This window comes from Heterocephalus glaber, unplaced genomic scaffold (assembly GCF_053883595.1).
Source record: "Heterocephalus glaber isolate CG9 unplaced genomic scaffold, H.glaber_assembly_v1.0 deba00001523, whole genome shotgun sequence".
NCBI lineage: Eukaryota > Metazoa > Chordata > Mammalia > Rodentia > Bathyergidae > Heterocephalus > Heterocephalus glaber.
In genome coordinates this window covers 30,165,387-30,187,043 of record NW_028258327.1, presented here as the reverse complement: position 1 = coordinate 30,187,043, position 21,657 = coordinate 30,165,387, and the positions used below count along the sequence as shown (strand labels likewise).

The 21,657-nt window shown below is 42.4% G+C and overlaps 1 long non-coding RNA gene across 2 annotated transcripts; it reads right to left on the bottom strand.

Moving 5' to 3' along the window:
- Positions 1 to 7,686: 7,686 nt before the first annotated feature.
- LOC110346530 (uncharacterized) lies at positions 7,687 to 21,368 on the bottom strand. 2 transcript variants are annotated; one of them, XR_002390639.2, is made up of 3 exons: positions 21,218 to 21,361; positions 20,556 to 20,722; positions 7,687 to 9,053 (listed from the first exon to the last, which is right to left on the bottom strand). It is a non-coding gene; the product is annotated as an uncharacterized LOC110346530 (long non-coding RNA). The 2 variants fall into 2 exon arrangements; XR_002390640.2 differs by having other exon boundaries at positions 7,692 to 9,053; positions 20,556 to 20,704; positions 21,218 to 21,368.
- Positions 21,369 to 21,657: the final 289 nt, after the last annotated feature.

Sequence of the window (21,657 nt, the reverse complement as noted above, 5' to 3'; positions counted from 1 at the left end):
AATAAAATAAGAAAAGAATTTTCTTGTTTGAAAATTTTAAATGATTTTGGTATCAAGATTATACTCTATTCTCATAAAATGGACTGAATAATATTTGTTCTTTTTCTATTCCCTGGCCAATTTTTAAAGTGCAATCAACTCTATCTTGGTAGCATTCACTTGTAGAGGCTTTTGGGCTTTTGGGTGGTTTTAGAGTACCACTGACATTTCTTTATTACTTTGTTGTTTCATTATTATACAAATTATATTAATAAGATTATAAATTATATATTAATATAATCTAATTAATATGCCACATAATTATATTAATGTTATACATAAATATGTTTATAAGAAAAATACTAAAAAAATGTGTATTCCTTGGAGATTTTTGTGGTCTCTTAGTATGCTAGATATTGGTAGATTGGCCTCTTTTTTTGACTATTGAGCTAGATGGCTTTTGCACATTTACCACCAGTCTGTTATTTTTATGAAGACAATTGTACAACCCCTCTTGAAATGAAACTCTTTGAAATGAGTGGTTGTATTGATGAAAATATATGTTTCAGAAGTGCTGGTCTGTTTAGGAGGTGGGCAGTAAGAATCACCACTTGGGTTCCATTGAGAGACATGAGACAGAAGCTCTAACTCTGATGGTACCTTGACTCTGAAGAAATAGCTTTTAGCAAATTTCTACCCAGTAACCACCAAATACAGATGATTCGTGAAGCAGTAGGCTAACAATAGAATTGCTAAGCTCTTTAGTTTGCTGAACTGTGTTGTATTTCCTCATTCCCTTGGCTATTGGAGAGCTCCTGGTTAGGTTTAATGTTTGATTGGTGTGATCAATTTTTCCCCAAGTTCTGAGTTTCTTCCTGCAGATATTTGAGATCATACTCTGACTTTCTGTGTTTAAGTGCTTGAAAATCTTTGAAAATACCTGTATCTCAAGTACCTTATTCTAGTATTTGATTTTGCAGGTTCATCATCTTCAAAATAGAGACACAGACAGTCATCTGCTAAGCTGTCCTCAGGGTTATATATGATATCGTGGATAAAATGAGAGACCCTAAAGCTGAGGGGCGGATGCAGGGCAGCCTGCTGGGGCTCACTCATTTCCTAAATGATTCACTTCTGCACAACTGCCTGAGAAGGAGAACAAATTCATATTTCAGCAAAATTGTATGTTACTACGTCATGGGCTTTTGGAGTCTCTTATGAAGTGTCAAAGCCTCACTTCGAGAGGTCTACTCACTGTATATGCTGCTGGAGGGAAGGAGGTGTGGTATCAATGGTGGACACAGATGCTGGTTGAGTGTCCTAGCAGGAACGTGCTCTTTGGGGGCCCCCCCTACTCACTTCAGGTCTCACTCCCATGATGCTCTTGGCTTTTCCTGATCTGCCTTTTTTTACCCTTCTTCCCTTCCACACTAGTGCAGAGGGAAGACTTGCTTACTGAGTCCTCCAGTACTTCAGCCACTTTGAAGCTTGGGTGCTCTGTAACATTTCCGCAAATCACTGAGCAACTAGGAGTGAGGTAGTATGCCGGCTCTAGGAGGAAACTGAGGCTCACTCCTGGGGGTGACACTTGCAGATATGGCCCAGCCTGTGAGCCTGTGACCTGTTATGATGTGCAGAATTAAAGCAGAGGCATCCTGGGAAACCCAGCGAAGTGGAGACAGAGGGAGACATGAAGAAAACAAGAGAACGGAATAAGATAACAAAGAGAAATACCTGAAACTAGTAAAGCACTTGGAACTTTTTAGTGTTTACTCTTTCTAATGGATTTTTCTTTTCTAAATTTTTTGCCTCCTGATAATTCTCTTAAGTCAGTTTTCCTGGAAGTTTTTTTTTTTTGAATCTTCTTTCTTCATTGAACCGCCTCTGGCCTACCTTGTTAAGAGTGGCAAATTTGTGTGTGAGAAGACATTACCTCCTTAAGAACTTCCCAACAAGCAACTAGTTATGTGGAAGACATGCAGTACAAGAATATAGTCTTGTATCTGCTTTCAGGGTTTAAAAACCTGTTTTCTTTTCTTTTTCTTTCATTCTGTATCCCATCCTTTTTCCATTTTTGTGCATCCCCTCATCCCTCTTCCTAACCAAGGACACTCTATTCCTCGCACAAGTGTGTGGGGATGAATACATCCTGTTGATAAACTTCAATGGAGGGTGACAGAAAGTACCATTTGCTGTTTGGAAAGGCTAGAAGCCAAAGGAATGTCTGTAATATAAGAAGGTTATTTTCTTGAAGATTCCTTTTCTCTTTTCTTCTTGGGACTTCATTTCTTTATTTCTAAGGAGAGAGAGAGAGAGCGAGAGAGCGAGAGAGCGAGAGAGCACTGTTTTTAGAGTTATGAAATAGGTCTAAATGTCCAAACATCTTGAGATTAAAAAACAGTTGTATCAAAATGGCCACAATAACATTTGGGTACTTGACTAATATGAGAAGAAGAAGAGAAATAAATAAAATTTAAATAACAAAATTAAAGATAAAAGTCTTTTTCTCTCATACAGGTTAATTTTTTTTTATAATTATGAGAAAGAGAGAGAGAGGGAGAGAGAGACTGTGAGATTTCTGCTGCCTAGGCCTCATGGCACACACTTTAGGCCACAAAGGGAGTTCAGTGTTTGGGCACCTCAGGTAGAGCTGTGGGTCACTTGACTCATTTCCTGTTGAGTGCCCTTGGTTTGGGAGGTTGAAGCCCAGGAAAAGCATATTGACAGTTGGCTGTTTTTCTGGGATGGCATTTTTCCAGATATCCAGGGTGTCTGCAGCTGTAGGTTCTGAAAGAGGATTTGGAAAGGTGGGGGGTATGGATGGAAGGGACAGAGGCCATGAGGAGTGTAACGTGTGCAGGACAGCTGAGTTGGGCAGGTCAGGTGGCTACGTGTGCATACTTAATATGAGCAGAGGCCATGGGGTAGAATGACTTCTCCATGAAGCCTAAAGAAGAGAAGAAGTGTGCAGGTTACCTAGAGGACACTACTGGTCAGAATCTGATTGTTCCCTGGTGGCCATCACATCCACTGAGACCCCTTCCTTCAGGTACCTCCTTTGGTCCTGGCCCTCAACGCAGGTCTCTGTGAATGCTGACTGAGAAATATTTAAGACTGTTGTGATAAAGCTACTGGCATATTTCAATAAGGACTAAAGAAAGAGGCACGAGCCTTGAGCTTTTCTTATAAGAAACATGTTCTCTCAATCTGCCCACATCACCTTCACTACCTTCTTTTGACTCCAGAGGCAGGGAGAGAGAAGGCTGAGGTTGGGGGAGGTTAGGAATAGGTTGGGATCTGGGGTGGGTTAAGGTCCAAGCAGGTATAAGTGTGGTGGTAAAAGTAATTCGGTAGTAAGGAAAAGTTATTGGCTTCTTTTTTGAGTTATGAAATGAGTTTAAATGTTCAAACATCTTGAAGTAAAAAACAGTTATATCAAAATGATCACACTAACATTTTAGGCTAATATGAATAGAGAAGTAAGGAAATTTTGAATAACAGCATTAAAAATATTTTTTCTCTCACACAGATTTTTTTTTAGAATTATGAAAAAACAGAAGCTATTGTATGTCTTTCCTAAGTGAAAACAAAATTCATTGTTACTGTTAATTTTATGTTTTAATTTGGGTGCGCCAGAAGGTGCCCCACCATTTGTTCAAACATTTTTCTGGATGTTTCTGTGAGGGGTGAAATTAACATTTACACTGGCGAACTGCTTAATGCTGGTTATCCTCTAATGTGAGTAGGCCTCATCCACGCAAAGGTCTAAATAGAACTATAAGTTGACCCTTATGTGAGAAAGAGAATTCCTCCTGCTGCCTGACTTTGGGCCAGATCTTCTAGATCTATAGCCTCTTGTGGGTCTTTCTCTTGTCAGGTTTCATAATTGTGCAAGCAAATTTCTTACACACACTTAGTCTTACACACACACACATATACACACACATACACACACACACTAATGGTTTTATATCTCTGGAGAGCCCTGACTATTTTATCTGTGGAATGATTTAATTATTTTGCAAAGAAATCACTCTGGTCTGGTTTCCTGAGTGAAGTTGTGGGACATTAGGAAGTTTGGGGTGTGTACTTGTACTTCTTTATTTTGTACATGTAGTACCATAAGTATACTATCAAGAGAACAAGAATTCCTGATATTTCAATTGAAAACCCTAAGTACATGAGATCCATTTATTGACCATGGATAACTAGAAACTATTTGAGGTAGATGAAAATACAATTAGTTTTGCTCATAGAAAAACTCAAGGGGAGATGGGTTTACGTGGGATAGGGGCTGCACTTGGGGAATGGAGGGGAGCTTTCTGGAGTGAGGCTCTGCCAGCTGTGCACACAGAGTTTCTTTCCTCCAAAGGCAGGGCAGCCAGCAGAGAGCCTGTGCTGGGTCTTGCATGGAGTGGCCTCTGCAGGGACCCAATCACCTTCTTCCTGCTCACCCTGCCTGTAGGGACTCAGGGGGCCACTGCGTCAGGGGTGTGTGTACGAGTGTGTGTGTGTGTGTGTGTGTGTGTGTGTGTGTGTGTGAAGTCAATGTCAGGACTCAGCCTTTGAAATAGTAATCAGGCTTCTACCCTAAAGAACAGTCATGTGTAGAACAGGGTTGGCAAAAGCTGATTCACAGTCAACTCCAAACTGAATTTCCAGTAATGACCTCTGTTTTCACCTTCAGTATTTTTATTATTTTTTTCTTTTTTGGTGGGGATCAAAGTGTCTTGGGCTTGCTAGGCAAGTGCTTCACCATCAAGCTACACCCCCAGCCCTATTGTTTTAAATGTAGCAGCTGCTCAATAATAAAAATTGGGGTGAAGAAGAAGGCTACTAGTTTTCATTATAAGCTTTAGAAATTCAAATGTTGAACATGTGTAGCTTTGAGAAAAGTAGAAAATATAAAAATAAAAACCTCTGCTGCTTATTTTTTGCTATAAGTAATACATGCTAAAGGGGCAAAATTCAGAAAGCTTTTCTTCAAAAAGCCACTATCTAGAAATATTTACTGGGCTGGGGATTTAGCTCAGTGGTTTCACCGCCTGCTGCGCAAGTGCAAGGACCCGAGTTTGATCCCCAGTACTGAAAAAAAAGAGAAAGAAATATTTACTGTTGATCTTTGTTCCATATTCTTCTCAGTATAGTCATATACATATTTTATCATTGCATATTAATTATACAGAATAATAGGTTTCATTGTGACATATTCATGCATGCATATATCATACCTTGGTATTAACCACTCCCTATTTTTTAAAAAACAAAAATGGTTCATGTTAATTTGTTTTTGTGACTGAAAAGTGTGTCTTTAGATATACACTAAGTGTCAAAGGGTATTTATCTTATACCTGTGAATTACAATTGTTTGTTTCTAAGTGCAGATTTCAGTGGTAAGTACTTTAGGTAAACAAGGATGTAGGCTATAGGAACTGGGTCTTGGAAACAGCTGGGGCCAGGATTTAAATACCTGCAGGACTTTATGTCTCTTCTTTTTGGTTTCTTTTGGTTCATTCTTCTCTCTTACTGAACACTGCTGAAAAATACTGGGAGCAGTTGTGGAGCTTCACACCTAACCATGTTGGCTTTCCAAGGAAATATACCCCTTATTTTTGCAAACCATGAGTCTAAACTACTCTGCGGGATTGTTTGCATTAGACAGTGGTGCATTAGCCGTGAGAGGCTCTTGTGGAAACCTGGTACTGGAGGTAGGAGTGGGCCCCATTAAGGAGAATGGTCAAGGAAGGGAGGATTCTGGGTAGAGAAGAAGTAACGTCCTCTATGAATGCCTGTTGGTTAACTACACTCTAAAGAGCATATGCCAGTATTCACCCTTGCCAGCAGTGCATGAGCTGCCTGCTGGCTGACAGTCTTTCCAGCATAGGGAATTATCACCAGGAAGAAAACCTATAATGACCTGCATCCAACAGAAACTTCCTGTTTGTCCGAATTTCTGTCAGGTAGACACTGTTTTCATGAGCACTTTCTGGGGAAGAGCTCTTTCTGACTTTGTGTGCTATCTATCATCTTTCACTCTCAGAGATAACGCTCCCCCAATGGCGGGTGGTGAGATCCATTTTGAGGGTGACCCAGAGTCATCCTGCCTGACTAGTGTGACGTCCCGTGCTGCTTCTTACTGGCACAGCAATGTGATTATACAGGAATACACATGAAGGGATGCACAGCCATAGTGAAACCACATGGCCCACTGGGTGGCTTAACCTAGATTTCTGCCCTGCAGTGGGGCTGTGGCAAGATGAGGTGCAGCAGCCCCGGGGCAGGCTGCCCAGGTCTTTGATTTTGTTTGATTTCTTATAAAAATGCAGAGATTGGACTTGTGGGACTTCAGCCACAGAGATTAAGACCACTCAGAGTTATCAGGAACTATGTTTTCTTAAAGGTCCTGTCTTTTCAGTGGTGAGTGCGAGCGGGAACATATTTGCACCCTTCCTGGTTTTATAAAAATGAAACAGAGACTCGAAGGGTGCACTCCAGAGGGGCCAGTGTGCCACCTTGACTTTGGATGCAGACTCTAACTAAAACTATTTCTATCTTGTGGCCCTCAAAGATGTGGCCAACACACTTGTAATCCCAGGATTTGGGAGGCTGAGGCAGGAGGATTGCCATGAGCTCCAGGCCAGCAGCTACATAAAGAGTTCAAGGCCAGCCCATCTCAAAAAAAAAAAAAGATTTGGTGAAAGGATTTGGATGGGAATGTTTTTCTCCTGTTCCCCAAATACCTATCAGAAGTTCTACCACTTTCCAAAGGTACAAAATTGCTTCCCCAACGCTCCAGTAGGTGGGAGGTGGCTGGGTGTCTTCCAACTCCAGCAGATGGTGAGTTCGCTTCTTTTTTTTTTTTATTCCAAGATGGTACTCTTTTATTTTTCCACTATTGTGCATTTTTTCTCATAAAACAATTATATTGGTCCATTTTAGGCATACAATATAATGACATTCATCATTGAAAATTTGCCCCTTTACATAATCTCTTGGTTCTTATTTTTTCCCCCTTCCCCTGCCTTCCCTTCAACCCCTCCATCCCTCCCTATTTACAAAGACTTTGCTTCCATTTTCTCATATTAACTCCATTCCCTTCTTTCCTTTCCCCTTCCCCTCCCACTTCCCTTTCCCCTTTGCCTCTTTTCTTCCTATTTCACATTATCTGTTATACCTTTTAGGGGTTGGCTTCTTTAGAACACAGAGGAAGACATTATTTGGACTAAAGCCTTATGTTGTTTTGTTCAGCATTATCAGGCATTTTAACCCTAAAATATCACATTTGAGAGTGACTCTTCCTCTGCTCTCCTCTTGCCTGTCTCTGCTAGTGTTCATCTAACCTTTAGGTACCTGACCTCTGCCCTCCCAGGTGGAAAACCTCCCCAGGGTTAAGTACACCTAGGCAGCACTGACCATGCCACATGTGTTTTCATGTGGTTTAACCTTTTTGTTCTTTCCATGTCTTCCAGGTGACAGCTCTGCAACTGTGCTTCCAGATCACCCTGCTTCTACCCCTGGAAGTGGATACCTAGCTCTTGGAGAGGCTCCATCGTACCATACAACTGGGGAGGAAGAGAGAAGTGGCCACTCCTTCCCCTTACACTTGCTTGAACCAGTGTGCTATATTTAAGGAAATAAGCAGGGATATTGTAGTTGAACCAGAAGTTACACCATGCCATAGTTTGTGTTTAGAATGAACACGGAAGATGAGTGTTTATTAAGAAGTTTTTATTGAACATCAATTTAGCTTCAGGAACATTGCCAAAGATAAAACCTCTCGAGAACTTATTGTGTACCCAATACTAGTTTTAGGCCTTTACATGTATTTTCATTTCATTTCCATGAATACCCTACAAGGTAGATACTGTTATCAGTGTTCCCACTTTGCTGATGAGAAAGCACAGGTCCAGAGAGGTCAAGCAACTTGCCCAAGGTAGCACAGCTGGTAAATAGGGATTTGAGCCCAGGCAGTCTAGTTCCAGCACACACATCTAACCTCCACTCTGGATTGACTACAGGGCACATACTCCATGGCTTTCTAATACAGGAGGAGGTGTGGTTATGGACTAGATCATAAGAGCACTTATTAAAGAAGGCTTCTCAGACCAGATATTTCAGATAGCAATGGCCGTCTCATGTATGCAGCCGGTCTTAGTAAAACTTGTTATATTCTAATAGGACAGACTAGGAGGAACACATTTTGCATGCTAGTAGAATTAATGGTTGGAATAAAAATAACCTAAAATAAAGTTTTATTTTTTTGAGTACTTCTATTTTTAAAAAATTTGGCCTTCCCCTTCCAGATATGAATACCCCTGGACAAAGCCTTGTCCTCATGTTACTGCCATTTACAACAGCACAATGACAGCAGCTGCCATTTCTTGAGGGCTTATATTTGACTCTTAGCTTTTAAAAAATCTTATAGCTACTTTGAAGTAGGTGTCATTGTCCCTATTTTACAGATGAGAAAACAAAGGGTTATTTGAAGTTAACTGAAACAAATATGTCCTAGGTGTACTTGGTGCGCTATTTAAGAATCACGTCTTGGAACTAGCCATATTCTGACTTGCAGTTACATTGAATTGTGCCATAGTTAAAGTCAATTTCTTTACCTAGGTCACTGACAGCCCTGCCTTCGATGTCTGAGTGTCTTCCCCTGGCTGGCCAGGCCTGCACAAACTCCATCGTGAAAGCCATTACTCACTGTGTGTGTCAAGTTCACGTGTGGCTCTGCTTGTGGGTGCAAAAGATCTGTGTGTTGAGCACCTTGCTCTCATTTGAACCTAGGGCTTCTCTTTTCTGCCTTCCTTGGGAGCATGCAGATATGATGACCAAATGAGAGTTGTTTTTACATGAAAAGTTTTAGCAGGTAATTTCAGCCACAGGTGAGTCTCTTCTGTTTCTCGAAGGACTGGGCATTGCCAGCCCTGCTGTAGCTGGTTGAAGGGGACCAAACCTCTCAGGAAGACGGACTTGGTTCCGTTTGACCAGCCAGAGCAGGGGGCAGTTCCCTCGTGAGGTGATGCAGCCTCGAGAGCAGATACTTTGGAGAGTCCACTGTCCCTCGTCCAGGCCTGTAACACAGAGAGAACCAGTGTTAGCATGTACCCAACCCCAGGATATCCTCGCACAGCAATCAGATATAATTTGTGACAATCTTACATAATTTGTATTTTGCATTGCATGGTTTCAATTTATTTCCTTTCATTTTAATTCTTTGTCAAGTGGAAACATCATGAAGAATAAAAATGATATAGAATTATAGAATATGGAAAATGACAGAATTCCATGATTCTTCCTCTTCCCGTCTTCCAAAGTAAATTTTTTTTTTTTTTTGGTGCTGGGGATCGAACTCGGGTTCTTGCGCTTGTGCAGCAGGAGGCAAAACCACTGAGCTAAATCCCCGGCCCTATTCCAAAGTAAATTTAACATTTCAGTGTACAGTCTTTGAATAGCTTGCATTTTATTTTAAAAATATTTAAATTCAAGTATGACACCTAAGAGAATATATACACATGTATACTTAATGCATATATATATATATATATATATATACACACACCAAGATGTCAAATTTATTTTGGAAGATGGGAGAGGAGAATTATGGGATTCTGTCATTTTTCATACCTATATCCTGTATAACTTTTCCTTTATATTTCTACTTGAAAAAAATTTAATAAATAAACTTTAAGTTGAAGTAATTATACATAATGGTAGAAACATACTCACAAATAACCATCTCCCTTAAAATAAATTTCACTGTTCTGTACTGTACCGTTGAGGATTCCTGAATAGTTTCCTCATTTATCTCTTTATATTTTTTCCCAGACATCACTATAATACCATTTCTTTTTTCTTATAATTTAAATGTTTTTCTTTATAGTTTTTATCATTTATGCATTTCCCTAAAAATATATATACATTTTAATATCATAGATATTTTATGAGTTGATATTTTCATTTAAAATAATATCATTAAGATTCATGCATATTGATGTGGTAGCTATAGTTTATAAATTTTCATTGTTTTATAGTTCCCTATTATGTGAATATACTACAATTGATTTGTTTGTTCTCCCAGCCATAGTCAGTTTGTTTGGTTTGACAAATGGGTGCAACTGACTAAACAGTTTCTCAAGGGAATGAGAAAATCTTTGATTCCTGTAGGTTTTAATGAATACAGTAAGAATTTGCAGGCTGACCTTATAAAGGAAAAGTAAGTGTTGCTTTTCCAGCCCGAAACGTGTGTGGGGAAAGAAACTTATGCTGTGACCTGCCTTTCAGGTGGCACTGAAGCAGCAAGGTTTGAGGTCCATGGAATGGCAGGAGTACCACGGGCTTCTCCCTGTTTCTAGGGAGGTGTGATGAAGGGAGCTGGAGCCATTTAAGGAGACACTCCCCAGAAAGGTGGCCTGGCAGTCTTCATAGTAATGGCAGCAGGGCAGGGAAGAGGTGGGCAGAAAGGATTGTTTGAATGATTCTAGAAAAACTACTCTTTTCCCTTGGGGATAGACATTGCCTGTCCTTTTCTGTACTCTTCCCAATGAAGAGAAATATTATTCAGTGGAAACCATGTGGCTTTGGAGTCACATTTATTTGAGTTAGGATCTCTTACTTTTCTGGTTCTCTTGCTTTCAGGAAGTTGCCTGACATCTGTAAGTTTTAGTTTCTGTGTCCTATACTGTGAGAGAGCATACCTAGCTTACCTGCTTGTCTTGAGGCTTAATGACAAAGAGGGAATGAGGCTCTGGGTCCCTAGTGGGCACAGAGGAGACCGACAGGGGTGGTGGGAAAATCCTGAAGATAATTAATTCTGACTGTTTTGGGGGCCCAGAGTTTCAATTCCAGCCTGTCCTGGGGACATTTCCCTTCCCTCAGCTGCAGGTATTTTCATTCATCCCTGAAGCTGTTCAAAACACTAGTCAGAGAACCTGGTAGTAAACCAGCCAAGAAGATTCTTCCAGATGGACTCCAGTTTGGGAGTTCTGTCTGTCTAGAATAAATAAGATATCCTGAAAGAAAGGCACTCAAGAAAACACTGCTGAAATGGCAGCTAGGTAAAAGCACACTGTGATGGTGGTAAGAAAGCAGGAGTTCTACAAAATATGCCATGGTTTTAGGAGGCTCTGTGCAGGGTGGGGTTGAGGTCTCCTTGTACTGAGTAACCTCCTCTGTTGTGTATCCTTCTGGCTCTGTGGTCAGCATCTTACCTGCTCCATCCTCCTTCCCCCAATGACATATGTGTCTTGGGGCACTGCCAGCCAGCTCGTCCTATAGCCATCTCCTTGCCCCTGTCTTCCAGCTTCTCCTGGGGGAGCATGGCAGTAGGCAGCTGTGAGAGCAGAGGGCAGCTGCACATTCTGAAATCAGGACTGGATAACTCACGTCCAGCTCATAGGTCAGAAGGACCACCTTCGCTCAGGGCAATTCTTCTTTCTAGAAGCTGTTCTTCCACAATCTTTCTCCTCTCCTTTATCCATGGTCTGCTCCACACCCAGCAACAGACGCACCCATGCAACATACCCCCAATTTCTGAGGTGAACCCAATGTCCAGAGTAGGAAAAGGAAAACTCTTTTTACAGTAGGTATGATTTAGGAAAGGGAAAGGGTTGTCATTGGAGGTAAGTACAACCTTGAGGCATTCTCTTATTCTACAAAACACGAAGACCAAGGTCTGTAGCAAAAGGGGCAGCAATTTCTTTTGGAAATATAGGGTACCATGAAATGCCAGTGTCAGACACCTTGTTTATTGAAAGCATCACTGTCAAAGGCAGGGGTTTTTCAATCTTAGCATAGGGACCTTTTGGGGATGGATAATCTTTTGCTGTGTGTGTGTGGGGGGGCTGTCCTGTGCACTGCAGGATGTTAACAGAATCCCTAAGTGCTGCAAGGAAACTCCCAAGTGTGACGACCAAGAAAGTATGCAGGGTTGGCAAAATGTCCCCTTTAAGGTGGAAAGTTACCTCTGATTGACTTAAAACCTTATGCTTCTGTATTTGGTCCTGTAGCTGCCCCAGCTGTAGCAATTCCCTATGTCTTTCTACACCTCTCCCTCTAAGAGTATGTCCTTGGCATGTCTTTGGGTGCAGCTACAACTGCCTGGCTTCTGAAAGATGCCACTGAGTGATGTCTGTGGTGTAGCTGCAGCCTGTATGGGGATCCTGTGCCCTGTGTGCTCTGCATGCCGCCTCTGAGGGGATGGCATCCCAGTCCCCACCTTCCACCCAGCAGATAGGCATGTGCCCCCTCTTCCCACCTTATCTCTTCCCCTTGTCCTCGCCCTGTGCTGCCAGTTCCATTTCACATCTCCCTCCCAGGCATGTCAGCACATGTCGTCGAGCCCTGTGGTGTTGCTTTTGTGATTCTGCTTATGAATTTGGTATAAATTCAGTGAGGTCCCACTTTTATCTCATACATACTCACCCTAAAAACAAGGAGGCAGGGCCTCCAGAGGACATGAAGCCATCTTGGGGCTGGAGCTCAGCGAAGGAAGGACAACCCTCATCCTTCTCCCTTCCTCAGAAGCTCTTTGGTGGGTGAGGCACAACTTTGGGCCATGTGGGGTCTCCTCAGCTCAGCACTGCCCTCTGAGAGTTCAACTCCCTTTGGGTTTGGACTCAGACCTCTGAGAGTCAGAGTTGAGAACACAGGGGTCAGGGACAAAGGAAGAAATGAACTTGGCCATTAGGTGAGAGAATTACTTTTCTTTTTTCTTGTGTTACTGGGGATTGAATCCAAGGCCTTCACACTGAGCTACATCTCTAATCTTTTATTCATTCTTTGTTTTGATACAGGGTCTCACTAAGTCACCAAGTTGCCCAGGCTGGGCCTGAAAGTGTGATTCTCCTGCCTCAGTCTTGTAAAGTGCTGGGATTGAATTCCTATTTTGCCATCTCAACCTTTTCCTCCAATATCCTTGCCTGGAAGTGGTACTCTTCGACAGGGCTGTGGCAGGTAGAAAGAATAGCAGAGCAGGGTCAGAAGATGAGGACCTGAGGTGAGTCCCTCACTGCCGCTGAGGTTTCCTGGGCCTCAGGATGTCTGCCTTTTGTCTACAGTGAAAAGCTTCAGGAGGCCACAGACCCATAGTATAGTTGGTCATTAAGGAGCTATGATTCCGCTTGGTTAGCACAAACAGCCCACTTCAGGAGCAGTGTGAACAGAGGAAGAAGCGAGGAGGGTGCAGGGAAACCTTTGGGAAAGGTGTCCTCTCCCCCTAGCTGGTGTGAGGAGGGGGCATGGAAGGTGGCCACAGACAGGCCTTGTGGGCACCAACCAGTGGCCTGAAGCCCTGGATGGAGTGACGATCTCAAGAGGGGAGAAGGAGGTGTGGCTTGTTGGTGAGGGGGTCAGGGCTGGCTGGTGAGGAAGACGTCAGCAAACCTGTGCTCTGGGCAGGGCCTTGGGGCCGTGAAGAGGCACTTGCCAAAGCCACACACTTCCTTACATTCCATAGTAAAGTAATCCCTATGGGGATATAAAGAAGCATGTGGTCTTGGGAAGCTGTGTCATCCAGAAGCAGCCCAGCTCCTCAGAAGGGGGCCACTCGCCTTTCCTCCTTGCCTAGGTGGGGACCAAACTGCATGCAAACCTAATCCTCCCAACTCCGAACCATTCTGTACTAAATCTGCACTGAGGGATGGCACTGCTTATTGGGACAGAATTTCCTTCCCTACTGTTTGTTCAGAAATAAATGCCAGCAAGTTTTATGGGCTTATTTTGGCACAGTTACCATCTAGCAAATCCTTTGTCATTACCACTAGCAAATTCACTGGTGTTGTACTGTGCATTTCAATAGGATTCTTATTTTCATGTTTGGAATCAGCAAAGAGAAAATTAGACAGAAGAGAGACTCCCAGCAGAGACCCATTCCTCATGTGCACAGAGAGCTACTCCTGTTGAGGGCGTGCCCAGCCCTACTGCACTTCCCACTGCACGCTGCTTGTGAGCTGGGATGCTGCAGCTGCTGCTCAGCATTCCAAGTACAATTGCTCATTGTGGGGATGATTTTTTGTTTGGTTTCTGCTCCCCCAGCCCATTCATCACTCACCCCACAATCTGTGAGGCCCAAGCTGCAGGACAAGGGGGATACTGACAGCTGCGAGACCCTCGGGCTCTGGACCAGCCACCCAGCTTCAGGGAGGTGGGGATATGGGCTTCATGGCATTGCTTTTCTGCCAGAAAACAGGGAGAAGTATGTTAAGAGAAGAATTAGGCCCCAAAGAAGGTTTAAGGCTCAGTGTTGGTGGGAGTGGCTAATGAGATCTGATAACCACAATGGCACTAACAGGTAACTTTCCCAGCACATTTTCTATGGCAGGATTTCCAGTGTTCTGTGTATGTAGGCTCCTTGATTCTTCACTGCTCTATGAAGTAGGAGCTGTTTTATCTGGTTTTACAGATGAGGAAGAGAAGAGTCATAGAATTTACATATAGGTAAAAATAATTCCTTTAAAAAACTAGTCAGATTGGAGGGACATTCCTGAGTCAACATACAGAGAGAAGGTTGGAAGGTAAGAGGTGTTGAGAAAGAAGGAGGGAAAGGAGGAGGGAGAGAGAGAGGCAAGAAGGAGGGAAGGAAGGAAAATACAATGCACTTTGCAATCTGTGTACTGCAGCATTCTGCAGCTTTGCACTTGGGGTACTGGTGGTGGTGATGGCTTAAAAATCATAGTTTTCCTTAGGAAAACAGAAACATCCTTGGCATTCCAGTCAAAATCTTTCTGGCTTGGAAATGGTCCAGTAACTCACTTAATCCAAACCAATGTCTACATGAGGTTCTGCTCTGAAAACAGTTTCTCCCCAGAGTGAAGCACAAGCTTCATATGAGTCAGACTTGGGGGCTGCTCTACCTCCTTCAAGTTTGGGAACAGTGGTCTATGAAAAACACAGTGGCCCAGCTGATGGGGAGGGAAGGGGAGGGACTCAGGTCAGAGGAGGAAATGTGGTTGTGTTTTTGTGAAAATGAAAATGTCTCATATCTCCCAAAGACCCAGAGAGCTTCAGAGCAGGGTCGATGTTCGTTGTGACTAGTAAATGTGGCAGATCAAATCCTCTGAAGTGTGTGGCTTGTGGGTGGTTAGCAGTGAGGATCTGCTTAGATGAGAAGAACCATTCATTGAGTTTTATGTCCAGAGAACTGCAAAGAGCCAGCCTTAAGAGACTTAACTATTCACAAGCCAAGTTGAAGCCCAGAAGGTAGAGAATTTATATAAGAACACAAGTGAAGATTGCCAGGGAAACTATTTGAGATAGCCAAAAGAGTGCTAACCACCCCATGATACTGTCCCCAACACTTGGGTGTGAATTGTTTTGTCTCCATTAAGCCCACTCTCATATGATCACAAGGTGACTTGAAAGTTCACTTCAAAATCTTCAGGAAAGACTTTTAAAGTATTAATATGCTGCTTGGCATGGTAATGCACACTGGTAATCCCAGCACTCTGGGAGGCTGAGGCAGGGGGATCATGAGTTCAAGCCCAGTCTGGGCAAGTTAGTGACTTATTTTGACCCTGTCTTTAAACAAAAGAGGCTGAGGCTGTAGCTCAGTCTGAAGGCCCCCAATACCACAAAAACAAAATAAATTTTAAATACTGTTAATAATCAATTACTTGACAGTTCATGGGTCCAGGAAATGAAATTCTTGTCAATTTAGAACACACAAAATATTCTGAAAATGAAGAGAAAGTTGGGAATATCTATTATAAAAGACTTATTTAAACCCTTGTTGCTCATTCCCTTAAGACAGATTTAAGATTTAAAAATGGAGTAACGGGCAGACAGGGGTGGGGGGTGGGGAGAAACTAATCAACACATTTCAGACAAGGGAAAAACGGGAGGAAGAATTCTAGGATGGGAAACATAAAGCCCTGTTTCTCTGTTCTGCTTAGGGCAGAGGGCATGGATGTGGGGCAGGTGGGTGTGGGGTTTTCCACATTATTTATTTAGTTTGCTATCTGCCTGAATCTCTTGAGTTTGGCACATAGTATTCGTATAAAATATCATGAAATGTGGCATGTTACCTGGTCACTTGTGTGCTGTGTGATGTTGGTAAAATCATCACCTTTCTCTTTGTCCCTTCTCTGGATCCCAGCCCACTTATCTGAAAGTAGCAGTTGTGTAACCCCATCTGCCCTCCAAAGGGTAGGATGAAGATTAATGAGATAACACATGTAAAAGTCTTGAGTTTCTTAAGAGACAGGACAACAGAGCTATAAAATGTCACTCGACATGTTATTGAAAAGATTTATTCCCTACCACGTAACTTGCCCCATAATTGGATAATTGTTCAAAAGCCTTAAATCACTAGGTTGTCCTTTCCCTTGTTCCTGAGTAGTAAACAGCATTTAGAGTCATTCAGGACTTGAGTAACAGTAAAAGTAGCATTAAAAGCATGAGTAGCAATCATGGTTTATTTCCTTAGCTGAGCAGAACATTTACGTATTTGAACATAAATGACCAAGACACTATATTGCGGAGACATGAGGATGGTGAACTCCCATTTATGGCTCTTAGAAAGCCTCTTGGATCTGAGAAAAATCAAGGGAAGGTTGAGACAGGGAGTTGGAATTATAGACTAACACAAAGTTATAGTCTTCAAGGTTATTGGCCACAGAGGGGTACAGGGAGGAAAAGCATGGCTTGGGTGCCTGTGACCTTGAGCAAGCTACTTATCCTTTTTAAGGCTCGGTTTCTTTATCTGCAAGGGGGAATAATAATTCAACAGGAGACTTCAATGAGATAGACTTATACAATGTGCTGTGAACCTACTATTAGAAGTCTAATAAAGGGTACCCTTTTATTTTTAAATTTAATATATTAGTTAATATTAAGGCAGAAGCTGAATCAACCCACTGCATGGAAGTCCTTATACAGTACTTGAATTACTTTAAAGGGTTTATTAACCTAATGGTTGTTTTTATTTAAGAAGTGATTCAAAGATATTTGGGAAAGCTTAAATATTATCAAAATATATTCTTCCTGCAATTTTAGTCTGTTTTAAAAACACAAAAAATGTCTTCATTATGTTTGAAAAGACTTTGTTAAGGAAGCATATTCATCAATATAATCTAACAAGATATCTAATAAGATACTATGGATGCTGAGTTCCAGGGCCTCAGTTCTGTTTTCAGGACCTTCATGAAAGGATTCACACGGTGAGGGGCTTAGACTGTCTGCTTATTGACTGCAAGGCATTTGCTCCTTGACAAAAGCTCTGATGAGCTTGCAGGACTTCTTAGGGTAAGGAGGGGAGACCAGGGCTGTCTGCAGAACCGTTGCCTATAGCTCAGTGAATTAGCTTCCAGTGTAGGCAGCTTCACTCTCCCTATTCCTTAGCCCAGCCAAACTTGCAAGCTTTAAAAAACCTATAATAGTTCGTTAAAATGTGTTTAGAGTGGCATATTTTTAGGGGGGTCAGGGTCCTGCTAGTGTTTGCACAGAGAGAAGCCTGCAGAGACACAGACAATGTCCAAACACACCCCAAATCCAAGGGCTCCTGGCCTTAGGCACCAGTATTTACTCCTGGTATTCTTGGTGCCTGTCCATGAAACAGAAACTATTCTGGAATTGAGCAAGTCAAATCCAAATTATTTGAAACTTGCCATCATCTAGCTGAGGAGTAGGAAATAAAGTAGCCCCCCACTCTCCCAGACAAGCATGAGATTGTATGTCAAGATAGGACTTTATTTTTCCTGGAGCTCAGCCAGAATATCTTGCTATTTCTAAAGGACTGACTAGTTCTGAGTGTTGACTCAGTCATGGGCATGGGTCCCATTTTAACTTCCCAGGGGCAGTAGGAGCACTGCCAGCCCCAAGAGCTGAACTGCTCTTCTTGAAGGAATTCTGCCACCTTTCTCAGAGGAGATGAGTATCGGTGACATCTCATAACCCCTGTTGTGCTGCTCTGATTCTCATCAAGGAGACTTAGAGCCAGAGCTTCAGGGGGTATGGATCAAGAGGAAGAGAGTGCACCACCATTATACTAAGCCATTTACTTGGAGTATTTATCCTTATAACAATCCTTTGAAGTATATTTTATAGGCAGAATGAAACTGTCTCAAGGAGGTTAATAACTTTGGAGGCAGGAAGTGGTTAACGTGAAAATCATACAGCTAGTGAATGGCAGACTTACGACTTGATGTTTCTTTCTAACCCAAAGCACACATTTATCCTAATATGCTATATTTCCTGACCTTGCCTGTCTTAGTACCACTGAAGGACTTAGTAAGAATTCTGTCCCTTACACTCCACTCTAGAGCCATGCAATCAGAATCTCCATGGGACTGGCTAGGAGTCTCCTTGATGACAGGTACTTCCAGGTGAATTCTATGTTCAATAGATTTTGGGAAAGAACCACTGTAAGGGAGGGAGTTGCTTTCAAATCTGAGTGCCATTAGAATCATAAGAGTGTATGCAAACTTTCTGACTTGCTTTTAAACATACTCTAATGAGTGAACAAGGGGGAGAGCCCAGAAATTGTTACTTTTGCAATTACTCCCATCTTACTACATTGCAGGTAGTCAGAGGACTTGGAAAGGTATTGATTAAGTAATAAATAAGAAAGACAGGGTTTTTCAAGTAGCAAAATCATTAACATTGGAAATGACTCACTTCACAACAGTGCAAGGAAAATTATTTAGCTTGGATTAAAGGACGAATTTCTGCAAACATGATGATAAATGGTTAGACCCAGACAAAAGGTAAGAATTAGTAACAGAAAAATCATTCTGATCACTAATATCTTTTTTCCTCCAATGTTCCTGATGCTCAGCTTTCACCTGGAATATTCTTTTCCCTTTTCCCATATTCAGAGTTAAAATGAGTCTTTCTTTAAGGCTCAGTTCACACAACACTTTCTTCTCCAGGTTTTCTGTTTTTCATGCCTATAGTTTGTAACTGGTTGTACAGCGTGCCACATCTATCTTGCAGTCTAGTTCCTGTGTGCCTGAAACGCATGCCTCTCACCCCTCTTAGAGGGCCGGCATCTGCACAACTTTGGTTTTGATTTCTCAGTCTCCTTGGAAAGGTCTTTTGTGGTAAAGAAGATGAAGCTCCCAAAGCCTTTGTTGAGTACCTACTATGTGAAGGTACTGTTCCAAGCAGTGTAGCAAGTAACTTATATTAGAACTATTCCTATATTACAGATGAAAGAAACAAAGAATTGGAATGGAGAAGTTGCTGCTTGTTGAAGATTTTTTTTTTTAGATCTACCCCATAGGTATCACATTTGTTAGGAGATTTGAACACTGTGGGTTCAAGAAATAGCACTTTAAAAAACTTTTACTTTCTAACCTAGAAATCACCTGGATAGCTTCCTAGAATGCAAATTGCTACATCCTCCCACCAGAGCTTCTGATGCAGGAAGTCTGGGGTAGAATTTGAGCATTTGTACACCTAGCATGTTTTAAGTAATGCTTATGCAGGTGGTCTGGGGACCATGCTGAGAACCATAGCCCTAGATCAGTGATCCTGATTCTGTGCAAGCTGAGGGTAGGGAACTGGCCCTTACATTCTCAGATGCATTAAAATGAAGAGGTGATGAGAAGTCAAAGCCAACAGAAGCCAGGTATGAACCCTTCTCATAGGTGTGATTGTCAGTACTTTTCACCAACGAGGGGGCAGACAGGTGGTCAACCAACACTCCAAAGACAGGGAAACTCTGTTCAGGAAGTTGCCCAGGGTTTTTGGCTTGCACAATTCTATGCTCCTTGGAACGATTTCTTTGGTTCCAATATTTACCAATACAAAATGAAGTGACTGTATTTAGTGAGAAGATAGCCTAGCCGAGGGCCCACCGACTCATGACCTTACATAATATGTGCAGAGGGATCGTGATGACAATATGATTCACTGTAATAATACAGAACAACAACAAAGCTTATTAGCTCCAAAATATCTTCCTTTTTTAAAAAAAGTGCTCCTATTAAGTTCAGTGAGGATTAAGAATGGCTTCATGTCTAAGAAGCAAGTCAAGAATCTTGAGTTTTTTTGTCCTACCTTCCCAAAGAAATTCATGGCTCAGGGACTTAGTTTCTTAGTTTTCCCCAAAAGTGTAATAGTTCACATTGTCTTAGTGGGGACACCTGTGGGGTCATCTGAAACCCAGCCTCGTTTACCAATTGAATATTTGAGATAAACGAAAAACTAAAAATAATTTCTTTTAGGTAATGAACCAGCCACTTGAATGAACATGGGAAATCTCTCCTTTCGTTGTCCCTGGGTCTTTCAGGCCCACTCTCTTGGCCCTCTCTGCCTCTGCTTCAAGCATCAGCCAGCACACAGAAGCAGGTCCACCATCAGTATTAGCCAGCAAGGGCTGTTTCTGTCATTCATTTCCCCTCATTACTCTGCCTGTTGGCCCTGAATTCTTGCCATCCTCTCCTGCCTGTTCGAGACACAGAATTTGTAGTTTCACCTGCTTCTGTAGAATGCCATGCTGGCTTTAGATGATAGAAGCAGATCACCTGCAGGTCTTCCCAAAAATTCTCAAAGAAAGAAAGACAGATGGGCGAGGCAGGAATGGCCAGGGGACGATTAGAGGAGAAAGCAGCATGCGGAGCAAGCTCAGCACATACCTGGGGAGAGTCGCAGGCAGGTCCCTCCTTCTCTGTGGGCTTTCTTCCCGCAGGCTTCTGTCCCCATTGACATGTTTAGTAGAGTGTTATTTATTTATTTCCAGGGCTGGCGGTGTTGGCTTGAATTTCTATGCCATCCTGTCAGAATCCTCCCAAGGAAACAGCAGCTGGTGAGCTCAGAAATGTCAGTCAGAATCCTGGCCTAGTTTGGGGCCTTAAAGATTCTTACAGAAAGTTAAAAAGGTTTCTGGGCCAGTGTCTCCTTTGGGCTTTTCCTCTCCTGCTTCTCACCTTTTCCATCTTCTATTTTTTCTTTTCATTTTTTTTTCTACCCCAGTGGCTAGCTGCTTAAATTGCCTGCTTCTGTCTTTCTGATGGTCCCCTCTTGGGTATGGCTGTGGCTCTTCTGGCTCAGCCTGGTGATTTTCTAAGCATTTAGATCTGCGCTTGTGTGCTGATTACTTTGTCTCCTTCTCTTTCCTCTTTCCCTCCTTTCCCTTTCACTCTTATCTCTTTAATCCCTATCCTCTTAGTCACACAGGGAAACCATCTTTTTTATGCACATTGCCTATCCTTACCAAACAGTTGGTCATTTCCCCATCTGGGTCCCAATCACCCATTTGTCTTTATTCTTTCCTCCTGTCATTTTTTTCTAGCTTTACCTCTGACTTGCACGCTGTCTAGATGTGACCTGTGTTCAGATTTCCGCTCCTCTCCTCTTTCTTCTCCTCTCCTTTCCTCTCCCATCCTCTCCTCGCCCATCCTCTCCTTTCCAGCCAATCTCAGTCCCTGTCTCCTCTGTCTCTGCTTCCCAAAGGCTAGCCTCCGCCTTTTTGTATTCTCCAGCCCGCTGCCCACCCCCAGCACACTCTCCCACCTGTTTGTGTCTTTTAAGAGCCTTGGTCATGTCCATGCCTTCTGTCCACCTCAATCACCCTGCTGACGGGCTTCTGAAAGCTGTTAAATTACACCTCTTCAGCTGTCCCATTGCAAAGAGAAATGTCCTTTGCTAAACCCTTTTTCAGATAGGCAGAGCCATATTAGTGTTTCTATTTATGGAATATACTTAAACCATGGATATATTATTTTAAAGAGTAAGATT